This window comes from Peromyscus maniculatus, chromosome 6 (genome assembly GCF_049852395.1).
Source record: "Peromyscus maniculatus bairdii isolate BWxNUB_F1_BW_parent chromosome 6, HU_Pman_BW_mat_3.1, whole genome shotgun sequence".
In the NCBI taxonomy this organism is placed as follows: domain Eukaryota; kingdom Metazoa; phylum Chordata; class Mammalia; order Rodentia; family Cricetidae; genus Peromyscus; species Peromyscus maniculatus.
The window spans coordinates 43,726,046-43,746,184 of NC_134857.1; positions in this window are offsets into that span (position 1 = coordinate 43,726,046).

The following is a 20,139-nucleotide window of genomic DNA, read 5'->3' on the forward strand; positions in this document are numbered from 1 at the left end:
AAGAATAGCCCTAACATGACATTATGGGACAAGGAGCCTCCAAAGACACCACTGAGTTGGTTTTCTGTTGGCCATCTATTGCTGGGCCTGTAGTCTACTCTTAGGAGTAGTTTGTTGTCCTCATGAGACTCCCTTGAAGAAAACTAAATTTTCATTCGCAAGTGGTTATCAATTGGAGATTACTTCTGGTTTAGAGATGGGGGCATGTGTCCACTTCTGCTTTCAGGTCTAGTACCCCATCTGGTGCAGACCTGTGCAGGCCATGTGCATGCTGCCTCAGTCTCTGTGAGTTCATATTGTATCCATGCTGTTGATTTAGAGGGCCTGTTTCCCTCATGTGCTCCATGCCCTCTGGCTCTTACAATCTTTCTGCCTTCTCTTCTGTAGCATTGCCTGAGGTCTGAGGGGAGGGATTTGATAGACATCCATCCCATTTAGAGCTGTGTGTTCCAAGATCTCTCATTCTCTGCATAATGTCTTTATGTGGCTCTCTGTATTTGTTACAGTCTTCCACAGGAGAGAGCTTCTCTGACAATGACTGAACAAGGCACTGATTTGCTTTCCGGGCTGGTCTCTGTGTTTCTCTTTAGTGTTGACAAATTGAAGTCCTTTGGCAAGAAAGATAGGACAACATAGTAGTTAGAGAATGTTCATACAGAGGACAATGTGCAATACTCGTGAGATCATGAGTTGGTATAATATTTATATAGCCTGAAAATAACTGACATTATGTTTTCTATAGATTAAATATATAAGAAAATAAACTTGCATGAATTTATATTCTTAAAAAATGAGAATCAAAGTAATCTGTCTTTTAACTTCTGAAGTCTGCATATTACTCATTATATATAATAGTAGTCTACAGCTGAACTACATAGTAATAATGCTCGTCCTAATCTGGCAACAAAGCCACATGAGGGCTGGGGATGCAGCTCGGTGGTAGAGTACCTACCTGACACTCACAAGGCTCTGGTTTGAACATTCTTCAATCCTAGTAGTTCTGTATTTTTTCAGTGTGGGGTGGTGAACAGGTGCATGGTTGGGGGCGCTCCCTGGGTGTCAAAGACATGCTCTGCCATTTAGCTGTACCCTAGCTCTAAACTAAGAATTTTAAAAATTATTATAACCATTAACCATATATTATTAACTACTATTATAATACACAACTATATATTTTTAACTATATATAACTACTAACAATATATCATTAACTATTATTTAAAACTTTTTAACTATAGCTTGAACGCAAACTTCTTACTACATCTGAATATATCATTTTAGTTCTTCTAAATCATTAGGTACTAACATACAGTCAATTATTAATGTTCCAGTATTAAGTATCATATTTACAGATGATCACTATAATATTATGGTTTCAATCTGGGCACACTGTGGCAAATTGTGTTTTCTCCAATTAATTAACTAATTAATTTTCGAGATGGACTTTCAGTATGTTGTTGCCCAGACCATCCTTGAACCCCTGGGTTCAAAATAATTCCCCTGCTTTAGCTTTTGAGTAAGTGGGGCTATAGAGATACCCTGCTGACCATTGAGTTTATTCTTAAGGAAAGAGCTAAAGTGATGAGTGGTTCTGCACATCAGTTATGCTTCTAAGCAGTTGATTTGAATACTGGTACCAATTTACAAATAAGGAAACTGAGTCAAGGGGGAATTTAATACCTTGCCTGTGAACACCCAGCCAGTTCATGAAGGCATTCTGATTATTGACTTCTGAGGTCTTCTCATCCCAGAGTGGAGCCTTTCTCTGAGCGAGCTTTTGTTCACCTAAAAGGAGGCTGCAGAATAAAGGGCTAAATTTAGAGACTGTTGAGTTTTCTACTAGGAACCAATTACTGGACTCAAGAATCAGATTTTAAGTTTTACTTATTTCCCCTAAGACATGACGTTCAAACACTCCTCAGGCATTTCTTTTAAGAAGCCGACGAACTGGATGTTATTTCTGTTGACTCCCCAGGCCCTAGCGCATCTTCTCTGTGTTAAGGAACCATGTGGGTGTTAACACATTGAAGACTGAAATGCTCTGTGTCACTTAGACAAAGTTCTGATGGCTGTGGGGGGTCACTCTAGCAGAGCTGACTTTCAGAAATAAGAGAAGAAGGTTCAGGCAACTCTTAAAACTTTAGAATATTTTTATTTTATTTTATTTTTTTAAAGGTTAAGAATCAAAGGAACTAACTTTTTAAAAATCTGTTAGTATTTACCAATCTAGAAAGCAGGAAGAATTTTTGAATATTTAATTCTTTAAAAAAATAATTTAGCTGGGCGGCGGCGGCGACGGCGGCGGCGGCAGCGGCAGCGGCGACGGCACAGGCCCTTAATCCCAGCACTCTGGAGGTAGAGGCAGGCGGATCTCTGTGAGTTCGAGGCCAGCCTGGTTTACTTAGGGAATTCCAGGACAGGCTCCAAAGCTACACAGAGAAACCCTGTCTTAAAAAAAAAAAAAAAAGAAAGAAAAAGAAAACACAACCAAACCAAACAAAAAACTCCAAAAAACACTAATAAAAATTCTAAATCCACAACATCAAAACAAACAACCAAATAAGCAAATCTAGCTGGGTGTGGTAGCATAGCCCTCTAATCTCAGCACTCAGGAGGCAGAGGCAGCCAGGTCTACATAGCAAGTTCTAGGCCAGCCAGGGATACTAGTGAGACCATCTCAAAAGCAAAAACAAACCCCACAACAAAAAATCTGTTGGCCTATTAGCATGGGACCATAATCTCAGTATTAAAGGCTGAGGCAGGAGGATCACAAATTCATGGCGTCCAGGGACACACAGTATGCACAAAGACAAGCCTGGGCAACTTAGTGAGACTCGGCCTCAAAATAAAAATCATATAATAAATACCCTTGCCTAACATTTACCAGGCCCTGGCCTCAATTCCCTGGTAAGAAATGGAGAATAATGTATTTTCTAAAACTACATCAGTTAGAGTGAGGTTTTTGTTGTTGTTGTTGATTAAATTTGTTCTTTGTCAATTTGATCCATATATAAAGCACAATTTGTTTACTCTTACCCCTCACCCTCTTTGATCTCCATCCCACCTCTCTGGTCCCCTCTCCCTACATGCCCCTTTCCCACATTTACCTTTTTATTTGATTTTGTGACCTGATACACACACACACACACACACACACACACACACACACACACACACACACGCCTTGAGAAATTAAGATATTTAGACTTTCCTATTTCAGTTAGTTGTGAAGTTTCTATAAAAAGAAAATCTGTCTTCAACCAGATATGGAATTAGCTTTTTAAAAAGCTAATAATAATTAAGGCTCTTCTTCTTTGTTATTACACTTAAATCTGTAAAGTTGTTACAGAAATTTTGGAGAGTCGCCACAAGTTACTGAGAAAAATGGGGTCCCCCTCTTGGGGTTCTTAGTCTCGTTAATGAAATAATCTTAGAATGGATTCAAAAGGAAGCTCCAAGACAAAGTTATTTGAGTTTAAAAGAAATAGGCCCAAGGCAGGCAAGCTTCCTGGAGGAGGAAGATGAAGAAGAGAAATGGAATAGGCTATGTTGTTTAAGCTAAACTAGCTGGCTATCCGCCACATGGGGAGCAAGCAGCCATCTGGAAATGAGGGGAGCTTTAGAAAAATAGTGGAAACCCACAGTTCAGAAAAAGCAGACAGGCTCTGGCCAGCATCCAAAAGAAGAGACAGAAAAGAAGAACCAGGAAACTGTGTCTTTCTGTGTCCTGACTCAGGCAGAACCTCTTGACTAATGGTAGTGACTGTCCTGAGGGATGGGCATTCTGGGAAGGAAAAGTACATTATCTCATTCAAGAGATAACTAACTACTCCTCCTCTCTTTGGCATGGCTTAAGGTGATCCGCCTTCCTGAGGGACGGTCCCTTGGCCAGGTGATTGGTGGGCCCAACTGGATTAATTCCAAGGAAGGGACAATGGCACGTTTCCACCCCAAGGCAGGTTCCACTCCTTTGACCACAGCTTTCCCTTGATGAACTCTTAATTCCGCCTTAACAAACTGGGCATTTCTTATGCTGGTTGAAATGTCCCAGCTCTGCAGTATTAAATCTATTGACTGTCCAAGAATTTAAAGAAATCATTGCTCGTGCATGATCCTTTAACACTGAAGATTGGCCATGTAGAAAATTTGCTTGATTAACACTTTATATTTTTAATATTAAAAAGTCATATTTGCTACTATCCATACCAGTTTCTTCAGAAAGGTCATTAAGAATTGGGACTCCTTAACAACTTTAAGGTAGAACTTACAAGTTTTCTAAAATTCTAATTTTGGCTCAAAAGGTGAGCTTTGTCTCCGGTGCCTAGACAGCTACCTATTTCTCCTGATGTGACAAAGAATGGCCACCTTGTCCACATCTGCTTCCACTGTGTTGAAGAACTATGAGAGCCACTGCTCAGGCAGCTTACCATGTCAACAGTAGGCATGGCAGACACTCAGAACTATTTGGTGTAAATTCACCTCACAACAGTCCTTGCTTCTCTGCCTTTTACTCTTACGGTTATTTCTATCCAAACCCGTACTTATAGCTGGGTGTGCTGCCATGACTGATATCCCAGCTACTCAGGAGGTTAAGCAGATGAATTGCAAATTCAAGGGGAGCCTGGACTGAAGGAGAGCTTGGTTTTTTTTTTTTTTTTTTTTTTTTTTTAAAAGGACTGCATATATAGCTAGAGCATTTGTCTAGCATGAGTGAAGCCCTGAATTCAATTTCCACACATGACAAAAAAAAGTCATCTGTGGAAAAAGTTGCTTCCAATAAACAAGTGTCCTCTGTTGACATGACGTGAAGATGGGCTGGCATATTGACTACAGATTTGGAGCAACTTTTTTTTTTTTTTTAATCATTCTTTGGCTTGGTTTCCAGAAATATAGAGGGAGGCATTTTGTTGTTTACTTAGCTGTGGTTGCAGTTGGGGAGCAGGAGACATTAGTATTCAGAACACCAGAATATTGGATGTTCAATATTTTCCTGACCAGTGAGTCTTACTTCAATAAAATAATAATGCCTTTGAGAAACACTGTATTTTATCTGGCTTTCTGTAGTCAGGTGACCAATGTGTCTCTCTAGAAACACAATGTATCAAAGAACAATAAAGGCTGTGTCCAAAGTGAAGGATTGCTGAGGACATTCTGCTGGAAGCCCGTGTGTGGAAGTCAAGGGCACTGAGCTCTCTGGCTTTATAAGGATGAAAGGAAGAGAGACTGAGAGAATATTTCAGAGAAAAAGTCTTTCTTATCTGTCTTGCACCTCCAACTCTGGTTATGGCATTAATAGACTAATGTTAGATTTAAATTTTCTATTTATAATGTGGTGCTATACATATACACATACATGTACACATGCATGCTTATCTCAAGAGATGTCCCACCTATACACCTCTTTTCAAAGAATGCAGAGTGAAAAGTTCTGAAACACATAGCACACATATTTTAACTTGCAGAGAAAATGAAGAAAGCCTGACTCACTGTTTTAGAATGCTGAGCTCAGCGGTTCACATTGTTTTCAAATGGGAAACTTACACTCCAAAGAGGGAACAATCATTTGCCAAAATCACAAAGTAGCCAAATGAAACGGACTCCATTGAAGGGAGATCACGAATTAGAAGGCCATGGCGGGATTAAGTATCTGGAACTGATTTACATTTTAAAATCTGAATCACATAATACTTATTAATTTTTGGCAAACTTTTATCAGAAACACTCAAAGTTGCTTTTGTTTGTTTTGTTTTGGGTTGGGTTTGTGTGCGCGTGCGTGCGTGCGTGCGTGCGTGCGTGCGTGCGTGCGTGTGTGTGTGTGTGTGTGTGTGTGTGTGTGTGTTAAATAGATCAGCTTCTGTGTCAGTAACTTTCAGAACTAACTATTAGTCAAAGCACAAAGTCTTCAGGGTTTTATGCAATTTTCTCCTATGGAACGGTCAAGTTCTTGTGGCTTACTTTTTCATTGGTGAGTTATTTGGAAGCTTTGACCCCTTCATCCTTTCTCTTACAATATTTCAGCTGCTTCCAGGCTCCAGAGACATCACCTACCAATGGACAGGTAAAAGCTCAGCTGCTTATCCTTGTTTCAGTGAAGCAGCGACTGAAGGAGAGAGTTTCAGAGGAGAAGTTCTGCCCAGGCTAGCCACAGTGCACTCACCTAGTCTGCCACTTCATGTCACACCCCTGCTACTTCTGCTTTATAATCCCAGGTCTGGGTCCATCAGGGAGGTGGCTTGGGCGGGTTTCCATAGCTCTCCCATGTCAAAGGTGTGGATTTGTGTTTCAGAATGTCCACTGGAATTCCCAGATTCTTGTGTCCCAAAACAAAGGATTGTACTAGGGACACATGGTCAGAAATAGAAAGAGGCACAGCTTACTAAAGATGGCTTGAGACTGGGCCAGTGAGCAGGAAAAAATCCATAAACTCAGAAGCACCTGGCCACGAGGCTCGTGACCCTTACCCTTCCTAGGTCATTTACATGGCACCCGCCTCTCCCTCACTTTCGTATCCTGAGCTTTTATCCAGCACCCTGGCTTGGTTGCACCTAGTTCCGTCAGGGAAAGATTTTCTGATTTTTGGTTTTGTTTTTTCCCCTCTTTCCAACTAGTTTTTTTTTTTTGTGGGAGCCCAAGGAAGTTTCCTAGTGAGAGCTGAGCTTGCTTTACCAGCAGGGCTGCATAAGAGGATGATTGGACTACAGGCCTCAGTACCAGGTGTTTGGAAGGGTCTGCACTTGGCTGTATTTAGCAAGGGGGAAGTCTTTCGCCTTGTCCCTTGGCATTGTTACAAAAAGTCTTTTGAATAAAGTTCTGGGCCATTCAGTTTTGACCCAGGTCCTCCCGAAGCTATCCTGTGTTTCTGTCTTTCCTCTTGTTGGCTAGGCCTATCATTCTATCTACAAGTTTCTCATCCCTCTCTCCTCAAGAGTACCCTGGGAAAGGAGAGGGAAAGCACACCCCACAGTTTTTTGTTTTTTCAAATGTTAATTTTGATGTCTCTCTCTCTCTCTCTCTCTACATATATTCCTAGTCTCCTGCCACACTGGGTCTATTTCTTCATCAGAAAAAATAAAGAATGGCATATATTATGCAGTTATTTGAGGATTAATTTACATTCTGCTAGTAAATTATAATGCTTAACGCCTAGCAGAGAGCTAATCATAAATTTAAATGACTCCCTTTACATTGTGTAACCTTTCCTGAAGCGATATAAGGAAACCTCTGTTCACCCCAGATAAAGAGGGCACCAGCAGGGATTCTATCCAAGTCTAGGGTGAACCAATGAGTTTATTGGGGTTCCTAATGGAACATGGGCGACGCACAGGCAGCTGCTCATCCACTTTCCACTGGAGTCTGGGTGACTCAGGAAGTGTTGCACCACTGACGAGTCCTCTGCATTTACTATGACAAGACTCGGCACCCAAAATCCCACAACCACTTCACCTTCCACCTATTATAAACACTAGCTCCTTCCAGATCATCTGTAGCTAGGGCAGGACAGTGTGCTGGCTGGAATCTCAAGTGCAGGACTGTGATTCCCTCAAGCCAACCTCCGGGAATGAATGTAAATGGCCTCAGTATCCTTGCCTTAGACTGTTCTTACTTCTCAGTGACTGCAGGTCAAGGTCTGCCGTAGGTCAGGAGGTTTTGCTTCATAATGGCTGTGGCCCTGCAAGCCTGGAGGAAATAGCAATGCTATAGTTTAATTCTCCCTTTACAGGGATAAAATGAATCTAACAGTTATGGTGATTGTGTTAATCAGCTTTGCATTGCTATAACACACTTCTGAGATAAGGCAACAAAAGAAAAGGCTTATTTGAGCTTATGGTTTTGGAAGTTGTACTCTGATGGCGTGAGTGATCTCATTCATTTTCAAGCTTGTCAGGAAGCAACAGGTCCCAGAGGGAGTGCTTGGTAGAGTGAAGTCACTCCCCTCTAGAGTGAAGCTCTTCTACTCTCCTTGATTACAGAAAGCAAGAGACAAAAGGGACTAGATCCCTTTGAGGGCACACCTCCTCTGACCACAGACCTCAAAGTTGCATCAGGTCTAACAGCAACATGATCTGGGACCAAACCTTTGATTCATAGGCCTTCTGGAGGGACAGTTATCCAAATAACTGTCTGTATGATCTCTATGACTTTATATTGCTCTGCTTTAACCTAGATTTTGTTCAAGGTTCAGTTTTGTTTAAGGTCTTATTTTTAGAAGCTACTCTTTAAATTCAGTGTATATCTTTTTAAACAAAATTGGAATCTGACCTGACATGTAGTGTCCATCTAACTGGCTGCTTTTAGGACAAATATTTGAAAGCTAGCTTCATTAATTTGTTCTTTGAAAATCAGTTTCACTGTTAGTGTGACAAAACAAAGTTCAATCCAAGAATTCAGAATGAAATTTTGGGTAGTTTTAAAGCATGTATAATTCCTGAGAGTTCATTTTAGAAAAGGTTGTAAAAACTTTTACATTTAAAATTTTGAGCTTTATTCATATGTGGTAGTGTTTCTCAATATCCTATTTATAATTTCCTCAAGAAATACTAACAGCATTTTAGCACATTATCATTTTTATGAATTATAAGTTGAGCCAACTTGTCTTGAACCTTGAATTTCATTTTCAACTACTGCAGTCCTGATTTTCTCCATGGAGAGGAGGTGGTGGGGAGGGACAAGCCTTCACTTGTCTGGTTCCAAGCTTTCAGCATAATTGCTTTCTGCACAGGCAGGGTCAGCCTTCAGTGCACCTGCCTGTAATGTGAAGGCTAGCAGGGCCATGATCATTTAGTATGGTAATACTGACTTCAGGCCTCTCCCTTCAAAGGTGACTAAGATTTTACCAGCTATCCCAGTGATGTGTGAAAAGTTTGCTCCAAGGAACCCTGACCATTAAGAGGCTGAATGAGAACATTGCTTTGAACATGTATTATATGAAGCTTCCCAAGGCAAAGAAAGCATGGGCTGTGAATCTAGCCGTAAACTCACATTTGTGACCATACTTTTAAATATTATGTTGTTTTAACATTACTGATTTATGCGACAGAAAAGCGTTTTTGGCTGGTTTTTAAAAATGTTGAAATATTCACCTCTAAAAATCTAAATTTGCTTTTCATATGGTAATGTCTATTTGGCTGATTTAGCTAAAAGCTTGCACACCTCTGGAACACCTTTGTCTGTTTTTGGTATTAAGCACATGTGTATGGCATATATGTATAGGCATGTGTGTGTATTCAGAGGCAGATGCTGAATTGGTCATTATTTGTAAATATAAATTGGCATGAGGGTTCTTTATGAGTTTTAATATGATTGACAGCTCAGCCTATGTAAAGAAATAACAGGTGTATAGTTTGTGTGCTAGGCATAGCATAAATTTTCATTACTTCATGATGTCAATACCATTTATCTTCATAATTTAATACAGTTTCACTCATCCAAACCAGGCAATGAGTTTCTTTCTGCTTTCCTTTTCTTCCCTTAAAAAGACTGTTTCCTGCCGGGCGGTGGTGGCGCACGCCTTTAATCCCAGCACTCGGGAGGCAGAGGCAGGCGGATCTCTGTGAGTTCGAGGCCAGCCTGGGCTACCAAGTGAGATCCAGGAAAGGCGCAAAGCTACACAAGAGAAACCCTGTCTCGGAAAACCAAAAAAAAAAAAAAAAAAAAAAAAAAAAAGACTGTTTCCTGACCCCAGGGTTTATTTGACCATTTTAAAGGCCCAGATTTTCTTGCTATCCCTGAGTATACGAGGCTGTGCACAAAGTGAACAATGCCACAAGTTAATGTTCATCACTACAAAGGGTATTGAATTTTCAGAACCTATTCTAGAAACGATTTATATTTAGTTTCTCTTTCACAGAAAGATTCAAACACAGAATCTGGCCTTGCTTTTCATTTCATCCACCCAGAGAGTTGCTTTGATTCCATCTGTGTGTGCAAACAAGATTCCCAGAGGGACCCGGTACTGGTTTTGTTCTGTCTTGTGCCTGTCAATAATCGATTCAGGGATCTTCCTGGAAGAATGAATGCTTCTGTTGAATATGTTACACATGGATTGTCAAATTTTGAACATGAGAGAATGAATGGCAGTGCATCCATGATGAATGCAATTTAGTCTTCAGGATATAGAATACGAAGCGGGGTAGACATACACTTTGCACATCGATGACAATGGTTTGTAGCTACAAAACATACAGGAGATGGACTGTAATGGCCTTCATCCTATAACGCTCTGAAGCTGTCTGATGAAAGGAATCCTCTCGATGGCTTGCTAACATTTCCATCTTTCATAAAGGAGAAAACAGAGGTGAGGGCACAAGGAATGGGACATAAGGAGGAGAAATGGGGTGGGTAGTGGGATGGAGTTCTTTATTCATCTTATTATGCTGACCTGTATTATGACATGTATTCATAATATTGACTGACATGTAATCAGAAGCAAAGACAAAGAGGAAGACACCGAGACACTTTATTTATATATAGCACCAATGTGGGGGAAATGTCCCACTGTTCACTTCTTCAGGAGCTCAAACTCTTGTCACCCAGGTCATGACTCAAAGGTCTTAAACCATTCAGCTCCCCCTGGGGAATCCTCTGTGCGTCCACCAGGGTGTGGAAAGACAGACACATTGGAGAGTTCCCTGCTATCCTGAGTCACTCCTGGCTTCGCCTCAGGCTCCTGAGTCACCTCCTAAGAACGAAGCAGGCAGTGAGCCAGGGTGGCAATTTTCCTCCAAACAGCCAGGCAGGGAGGAGGATGCCAACTTCCCAGCGTCTGCTTCTGCTTTCCTCTGGGCTAATTCCTCCCTATTCGCCTTCAAACTGTAGCTGGTATTTATCCATTCTGCCCAGTGGTACTACTTTTCTGAGCAGGTAAATCGGGTAATTCTACCCCCTTCTACTGAGTGAGAGAGGGGTCCCCTCTCTGACCAATTGAAGTCCAATTACTACGCGGCTCCTTCCGCTGAGACCATTTGTTGGAATGATGTTTCCATCCTTTACAATATTTCCACTGCAATGAGCTGCAATCTCCTTTAGAATTGGAAGAATTTTTCCCTATTGTCCTGTAATTTCATCAAGCAGGCCGCCCCCTGCTAAAAGACAAGACTAAGCAGGCGTAGCAGCACCTACCGGTAATCCTTCCTAGCTGTTTTGGACCAGCTTCCTTCTGTCTTTTATCCTGGCCTCCTCTTTCATGTGCCCTTATTCCACTGAAAGAAAACAGCGGGACTTGGGTGCTCTAGTCCCGTCACAGTCCTATTCCCTTGTCTTTCCTTGCAGCCTCTTTTGATTTCAATTCCTTTCTATTACAAACATGGCAGCTGAGAAACCTGGGGAATCTGAAATAAACTAAGGAATCAAATGAAGGCGTGCTAACTGTGGGAAGTATGGTGTGAGTCTTGTCTCCACATATCCCCTTGGGATCTCACAATGGCTATCACTGCAAAGGCTGCAGTTTCCCTCCCCATGCTTCAGGTTTATGACGGCAGAGACATACAAGTTTTATATTTGCTTACAGCATATGCTGAACTCTGACGGGCTCTGGTGCTGTTTTTTAATACTTGTAAAGTAATTGGGAGATTGTCCAGTCTTAGATATCCAATTGGCCCCTGGCTGCCGAAGAGATATTGCTACCAGCTGATTTTACAATGAAAGGCTGTCACAGGCTTTGATGGTTTAGGCTGGCCTGCTGTTCTTGGACCAAGAGACCTTGAAGCCCAGTCTGCCTCTGCAGTAAACCACTCTTTCATCTGTATTTTTGGCTTCCCCAAATGGCCTTTCAAAAAACCAGTCAACTTTTAAAAGAAATGTTACTTAGATTGGAAATTGGCTGTATACTAATAAGTTAGGGAGGGCATGTGCAGTCTCTTAAAGTTACTTTTATTTATTAATTTTGTGATTTGACAATTTTATGTATGTGAAATTTGGCAATTCCATGTGTATGATATATTCTGACTACCTTCTCCTCCCTCCTGCCCTTATCTCCTTCCCATCCCCCTCTATTCTGTCTCATCCCTTCTTTTGACTCTGGGTTTTGTTTTGTGACCCATTTAGTTTAACCTGGGCCATCTGTGTCATTGTATTGGAGCTATCCACAGGAGCCTCTTGGATTTCCTGAGTCCATCAACAGTAAATAGTTCAGCATGAGTAGTAGACCCTCCTCCCTCCATACCTGCTGTTAAAGACAAATTCTTGTGCAGATTCAACAAGGGTATTCTCAGCTGCTGTGAATTCTTGATTGCAAAGGCTGTGTCTTGCCCAGAAGATGACTTTCCCAGCCCTGATCCCTCCATACACACTTTAATCTGAGCTGCCATGAGTAAAAATCTCTGAATCTCTTTAATTCACCTAATACAATTTTAGCATCTGCAATACGACATACTCTAAAAGTTGTACATTTTGTTGTTTTCATGATGAATATTTAACATATACTTAATTTTTAATTGTGTGTGAGTGTGTGTTGGAGGGTATTTGCATATGAGTGCGGGTACCCATTGAGGCCCAAAACTTCAAATCTGCTGGAGCTGGAATTACAGGTGGTTGTGAGGCACCTGCCTGGCATGCTGGGAACCCAATCAAGGTCCTCTGTGAGAGCAGTACCCTGTCAGCCGCTGAGCCATCCCTTCAGGCCTCCACACTGTATATTTAAAATAACAATTTGCATTTATATTCTAGACTATTTTCAAGCTGAGTCATCTTGAATCTCCTAGAGCTCTCCAAGGCATTGTCAATATCTCCATCTGCACTGTGAAGCAGATGGCCATGATAACTTAAAACATTATTTTTTAAATTGATTTGTCTTATAGACTAATTTTATGTGATGATTTAAATATTTATTCACAATTCATTACATTTTGGTGGTATGGAAATCATGTTTCACATACTCAATAACCCTGCTTATGTCAAAAACAGGCACAACGTATCTCTATTCTGAAACCAGAAGTTGTACTTCAGAAGGACACAAACAACCTCTATGATGTCCGTTTCAGAAATTGGTCAGCTTATATGAGGGCAAGGAAGCCATGTTGAATTCTTGTTTGCCTGGGGTTTTTGTTGTTGTTGTTGTTGTTTGGTTAGCTAGTTGATTGGTGTTTGTTTGTTTGTTTGTTTGGTCAGAAGTGAGAAAGCACACAAATAGTGACTAGGGCATATCAAACGAAGAAAGAAGCCAGCTTATGTGTGTTCTCGTTAGTCAAACCTGGGGGCAATGTTGTCAGGAGACCGAGAAAGATGAAAGGATTAAAAAACCCACAAGAATTCATATAGCTAAGCTGATTTTTAACTAAATAAGAAAGACGGCAATTTTGTTCTTTACAGGAAAATGCTGGCTGGTGGAGAGATACAGCTGATAGAAAAAAACAGAGTTACAAACTTACCGTTTTGCAATCATCATAGTAAAATTGAACATAGCGAGAAAGATCAACAAATAATCCAGCAGAGGGGATTTAAATGAGAAATAAGATATGTGCAGAACCTCAAATTATCTCTCTACAAATCACTTAGTAATATGAACAGTGAAGAGGTATACATACAGTACCGACACAGGACAGCATCCTGCATAACTTTACCACCAGCAAAGGGTGATCAAGTGCCTCTCAGCAAGAGACCACAGGAAAGCCACATCACACACACTGTGATCCAACCCAGACTGAATCATCTTTGTTTATCTACAAGGAAACAACAGAGAAACCCACTGTTAAATAGATACATGCTATGGATAGCTGGCTTTCTTCCATCAGAAATGCCAATGGCATGAAACCAAAGGAAGGATGAACAACTGCTACAAACTAAATGAGACCCAGAAAACAAAATAACTGCATGGAATCGGTGTTACTAGGCACTGTCTAGAAACTGGGGGAGAATTCTATCAAAGATATCTTGGTAATAATTGGGAAAATTATCATAGACTTTATAGTGCTGTGCCAATGTAAAAATGTCCTGAATTTGAAAATTACCCTATATAATGGTTCTCTATAAGAAATAAATTTGAGTACTAGGGGATAAAGCAACATGATGTGTAGACGCTACTCTCTACAGTTAGAAAAGTGTATGTTTTAATTTTATTATATATGTGTATGTATGAGAGAGAGAGAGAGAGAGAGAGAGAGAGAGAGAGAGAGAGAGAGAGAGAGAATGTGTGCATGTGCGCTAAAATAGTAAATGTGGATAAACAGTAATTAGGTACTCTGCAGCACTGAAATTATAATACTTCAAGCATAATTTTATTTTCAAAAAACAGGACATAGTAAGCCAAGTTATTTTACTGAATACTTATTACAGTCCTTACTGTTGTACTGTGGTTTGTGTATCCATAAAGTCCAGTTTAAAGGGGTTTGGTCCCAGAGTGGTGGTGTTGAGAAGTGATGGAACCTCTGGTAGGCAGGCCTTGTAGAAGTTCCTTGGGGTCACTGGGGGTCACTGTTCTCAAAAACCATTTAAAGGGGGTTCTTGACAAGGGGTTTCCTTTAAAGGGGACAAGCTGGCCTAACTGCTTCCTGTCTCTCTGTGTGAGCCTTCTTATACACAGCCTCCTGTGAACTGCCCTGGGATTGTGTATAGGAATTTTCAGGCTCCCAAACAAAAGCTGAGTAACCTCTTCTCTTTGTGTACCTGGCTCCCTCAAATATTTCACTGTAGTGACGAAAAGCTAATACTGCTTCACTACTCTGAAAAACAAATAGAAATCAAGGAACAGGAAAACACGTGTAAAAATTTTAAAGTCTATCCGAGAGTACATTAGCAGATACAACAATCACATGAATGAATCTTCTGTAACGAAATACTGACCACTTCATGTAAATAACAAAAGAAGCATATACAAGCTTGGATTGCCCTGAGTGTTTTTCCTACAATTCTTTCCCTGCTCAGATGCCTGCTCAATGCCTATCTGTTGGTCATTTTTATGGCATTTATCAATGTATCAGACAGATATAGATACTTTGTTCCTAGACCATCTCTCTCTTAAAAAAACAACTTTTTTTTTTTATTCACCTTTGTCTTGTTTAGCTCTTAATTGCACATGGCCTCAGTTTCTACACCTGTGAGGTGAGGTGAACTTAACAGTCTTCGAAAGCTCTTGGGATTTAAAGACCATCTACATGGTGATGCTCTTGCAGGTCTGTGGAGGGAAGGCGGTAGACAAAGCTGGGGATATGGATCAATCTGCAGTGAGGACTTCTACTCCAAATGCTAGACTTCCATTGACGCTTGGGTTTTGTTAATACAAACAGTTTGCAGTATGTTATGATATTTCCTTATATGTCTTTACTGCCTGACATTTTTTTTTGTCAAGTTGACATAAGGTGTACAGACATGTACCTTCAACTCTTTTTTCTCAAGGCATTAAACTAGAGCACTAGGATGCTAGCTTTATATCCTTAATGAATAGTATTGCTCTCTTGACCTACCAACTTTAAAAATAACGATCTATAATTACTTAAAAGGAGAAATTTGTGCTGATAAGCTTTCTTCAATCTCTTCTTTCTGCATTTCCCATATAGTTAATTTCTTGTCATTTATTTTTTTACCACTTGAACCATAGTCTCAATGATTGATTAGCCTTTATTTTGCTAACAGGTTGATTAAATTATTTTTTTGTTTGTTTATTTGTTTGTTTTGAGACAGGGTTTCTCTGTGAAGCTTTGCGCCTTTCCTGGAACTCACTCTGTAGCCCAGGCTGGCCTTGAACTCACAGAGATCCACCTGCCTCTGCCTCCCGAGTGCTGGGATTAAAGGCATGTGCCACCACCGCCTGGCCCCCATTAAATTATTTTTAAGTTAAAAAACTCCCTTCACATTATTATAATAATGTGAATATTATTAATTAAGGAAAGATATCTCATGATTAGACCTATAAAAAGGAGCCATAAGCCTAAGTTAATAGAGCTGGACTACTTGCAGAAGAATATTTCAAGTGTCATGGTCAAGTTGGTTATTTTTTTAATGTATTAAACATCACAAAGTACCATAGCTTGCTGTGTATTAATTAATTAATTAAATATCCCTTCTGGTTTAAGAAAAAAGTCTTTGAAGATTCTAATTAACTACATTTTTATAGTGGGCAGAATTATACTATGCTCTCATCATGTGATGGTTTCTTCATCTGTGCATTTCAGGCACAGGTGTTGCACTTGAGGACTGACTTTGGTATCCCTATCCCTAACTGCAATGGTAACTTTCTAAGCCTGCTAGCCAGCTCCCACCCAATAATTATTTTTTACAGATTTCTAGGTCAAGTTCGCTTTCTTTGGTTGTCATGATCTTCTTTGTCTTGGATTGCCTTTTCATTTTTACTGTAATATAGCCCAAGTAGTCTTTTTAAAATTTGCCTTCAGAGAGTATACAGGGAAAGTAAAAAGCTCTAACTACTTGCATGTCTGAAAATATCTTTTGAACTTGAAACATAATTTAGATTGGTATGTAATTCCACCTTTAAAAGGATTTGTTCTCAGAACTTTCAAGCAGTTTCCATTATCTTTTATCAATCAATTTTCCTGGGAGGAGAGCGGCACAGTCCAGTTCTCATTTCAGTACAGGTAATTTGTTTCTTCTTTAAGAAAGTACTTAGGCTTTTACCTCTGATTCAGCAAAGTTTCATGAAAGGTTCTCAGGTACAGAATCCTTCTCACTGTCATTTGAGGATAGAGATGTCCCAGTTACCTACAGAGGCCTTAGCCCTTCATGGGAAAGAAAACACATCAGGTAAAATAGAGAATACTTTTTTGGTTTGATTTGAGCTGAAGGTACACATTCTTCTGCATGTGGACACTGGAGCAGAGTGTGGTGAAGGTAGGCTTGGATGACTTCCTCTGTAGTCCTTCAATCAATACCTTGGATTCTGCTTTATTGTGCCCTGGAATTTTTGCAATTCTTAACCTTAAACTTACGTTTGTGCACAGTTGACTGTGGAATAAGGTATTTAGAAAAAAGTTTATATCTATATTGAAAATGTAGATGTTTTTGTTGACATTGTGCCCCAGATGATATAGTATGACAACTCTTTCTGTAGAATCTACATAGATTGTAAGTAATCTGGAGAAGTTTAAAGCATGATGGTGGATATACATTGGCTATGAGCAATTTGAGTTCACTTGTAGCTTCTGCTGACTTTAATGTGTGGGGAATCCTGGGTGTTAAGAGATGACTATACTTTCTTGAGTGCTAAGATTTTTATTTTTTGGCTCCAATTTACAAAGACAAATCCAACTTTTATTGAGCAGTCTTCCAGGAAGGGCCCTAAGAGCTTCCTATGTTCTAACCTGACTAATCTCCACTAAAACCCTATGGGGAAAATACTGTAATTGCCAGCATTTTATAATGAGGCACCAGAGATGTTTGCACAGCTCATGATTGGCCCTGCTGTTATGTGAATCCTGGCACTCCACGGCCCCACCCTCCACTTATCTTGGAGAAGTATGTAGAAAGCTTTAATTCTCTGATCCAGGGATTTATTAGGAGCTCATTCTCCTTCCTATTTTGAGAGGCATTTATTTCTGTGGAATGTGAGGTGCAGAGGCCAAGAGGGTGAGGCTTGTGTTCTGTCTCCTCTTCAGAGCTTCACTGAGACAAGGCTGGGATTTCTGAATGCAGAAGTCACAAAGTCAGCAGGCTGGGTCCAGACATAAGCAGTTATTTATGCTGGGGTTTATGTGGCTCCACATTGGCAGATGAGAAGCAGCCAGAGATTTACTTTTAGAAGCAGTGCTGTGGGGTGTTCTTTATGTTAAGCGCGTTGTTCTGATTGGTTAATAAATAAAACACTGATTGGCCAGTAGCCAGGCAGGAAGTATAGGTGGGACAAGGAGAGAGAAGAATTCTGGGAAGTGGAAGGCTGAGGCAGAGAGATGCTGCCAGCCACTGCCATGAAAAGATGTTAAGATACCGGTAAGCCACAAGTCACATGGCAACTTATAGATTAATAGAAATGGGTTAATTTAAGATATAAAAACAGTTAACAAAAAGCCTGCCACAGCCATACAGTTTGTAAGCCATATAAGTCTCTGTGTGTTTACTTGGTTAGATCTGAGTAGCCATGGGACTGGCAGGTGAGAGAGATTTGTCCTGACCGTGGGCCAGGCAGGACTGGAGAAAACTCCAGCTACAAATGGCACCCAACATGGGGCATGAACCACTTGGGTTCATTTCACCCACTGCCTTAACTGCTTCATACTGCAAAAGCAAGACAAGCTCTTGAGGATAGAATCCAAAATGGCACCCAGCATGTCATTCCCTCCCATGCTCATTTCCCTGTTTGGCGTGTCTAGGGCTGGTCTGGGAAAGCAGCACCAGGGCCAAGGGGAGAAGGGAGAGAGGATTAGAATTTATATGATGCATAGTTAGGCTTGTTATACCTGCTACTTCTCTTTCTCCATTTAATTCAACATTTACTGTATAGTTCCATGTCAAGTATCTGGTAGAGTGAAGTAATAGACATACTCCCTCCCAGAAGTCAAATTATACCTTGATTGCCCAGGTGTGACCTTTTGCCATGTGAAAAAGCAAAGCGTCACTTTAGGAGTTACTATCACCTGGAATATAAACTGACCTCAAGCATTACAAAAGTGGTTGCAAAGGACTTATATCTTTGTGAGCATGTCTCTTTGGAGTTTTCATTTTTTCCCTAGACTCCCCTCCAAAGGTTCAGTTTATTTGTCTTTTCATCTTAGACTGGAGAAGTAGCCAATGGGACATCAAAAAAGCAGAAAGAGGTTTGAAGAGTGCTTGCCACAGAGTTTACCATCTCTTGATTCTGGGAATCTTTCTCTGTGAACTAACTACCTCAGAGTGAGAGGCTGTTGATAAGGGCCAGGATTGTGGGGAGGCATCTGAGATGAAGCCCCTCTTCTGAATGCTGAGGGAACTAGACATGCATGTGGTACACGTACATGTATGCAGGCAACACAAACACACACACACACACACACACACACACATTTAAATATCAAATTTTAAAAAGAAATGGAGGAGAGCAAAATAACTGAGTAAAAGTCTCTTAGTGTTCTTAGTTTGAAGGGAAAAAAAAAACGTTCATCACACCTTACAGCTTTCAGTCCTTCCTTTCATGAAAGGAAGTTAGGGCAGGAATTGAAGGCAGGAACCTAGAAAGAGACTGCAGAGGAATGATAGTCACTGGCTTGCTCGCTCAACTTATATCCTGCTAGCTTTACTAGACCTCCTGGGAATGCTTGGGCAGGAAGGCACTGCCTACAGTGCCTGGGTCCTCCCACATCAATCAGTAATCAAGGAAACTCCTCCACAGACATACATTTTCTCAGTTGGGGTTTCTTTTCCCAGACAACTCTAGCTTGTGTCAAGTTGACAACATACTAGCTAGGACAGGATGTAGTGATGTGATCTGGTGGCAGAACCTGGCTGTAAATTTGAACAACCCAGAGAAGTTCTGATACTCTTGTTTACTTTTATATACTGGCATGACAGACATCTTCTCAGTAGATTGGTTTTGATCCAAAACTCGGAGTCTACACACATTCATGGTGTAGATGAATGATCAGGCATTGCTTCCAACTTGGATGTTCTTGCCAAGCTTCTATCTCCTGTTTTCACACTGTGTTAGAGAATATCAGGCCTGGGGAACATCAGGCCCCAATTCACCATCAAACAAATAGGAGAAGCTGATGCACTTCTTAGCCTTCCCTACAATGCTTTCTGGCTCCTGAAAGGTAAATGATGGGAGGTGCATCTTGCAGTCCACATTTGAATTGAGAGTTTTGTCTTTAGAGACTTTAAGCTTTCTGAGAGCAGGGTCCTTATTTTATTCATTTGTCATTAGTTTATCCATGCTGGCAGTGTTTATTGTATGCTGATGGTTCATCCCTGTTCTCTCTCTCTCTCTCTCTCTCTCTCTCTCTCTCTCTCTCTCTCTCTCTTCCTCCCTTCCTTCCTCTCCTCCTCCTCCTCTCCCTCTCTTTATTGAAAATAGATTATTCTCTTATACAATACATCCTGTTCCCCTCCCTGCACACCTACAGCTCCCCCACATCTCCCATCTTCCCCAGATCCACTCCTGCACCATTTCCCTTCAGACAGAAGCAGACTTCCAACGCAACAGATGATAACAAAATACAACAAAACAAGATACAACAAGACAAGGCAAAAGCTTTCATATCAAGGCTGGACAAAGCAACCCAAAAG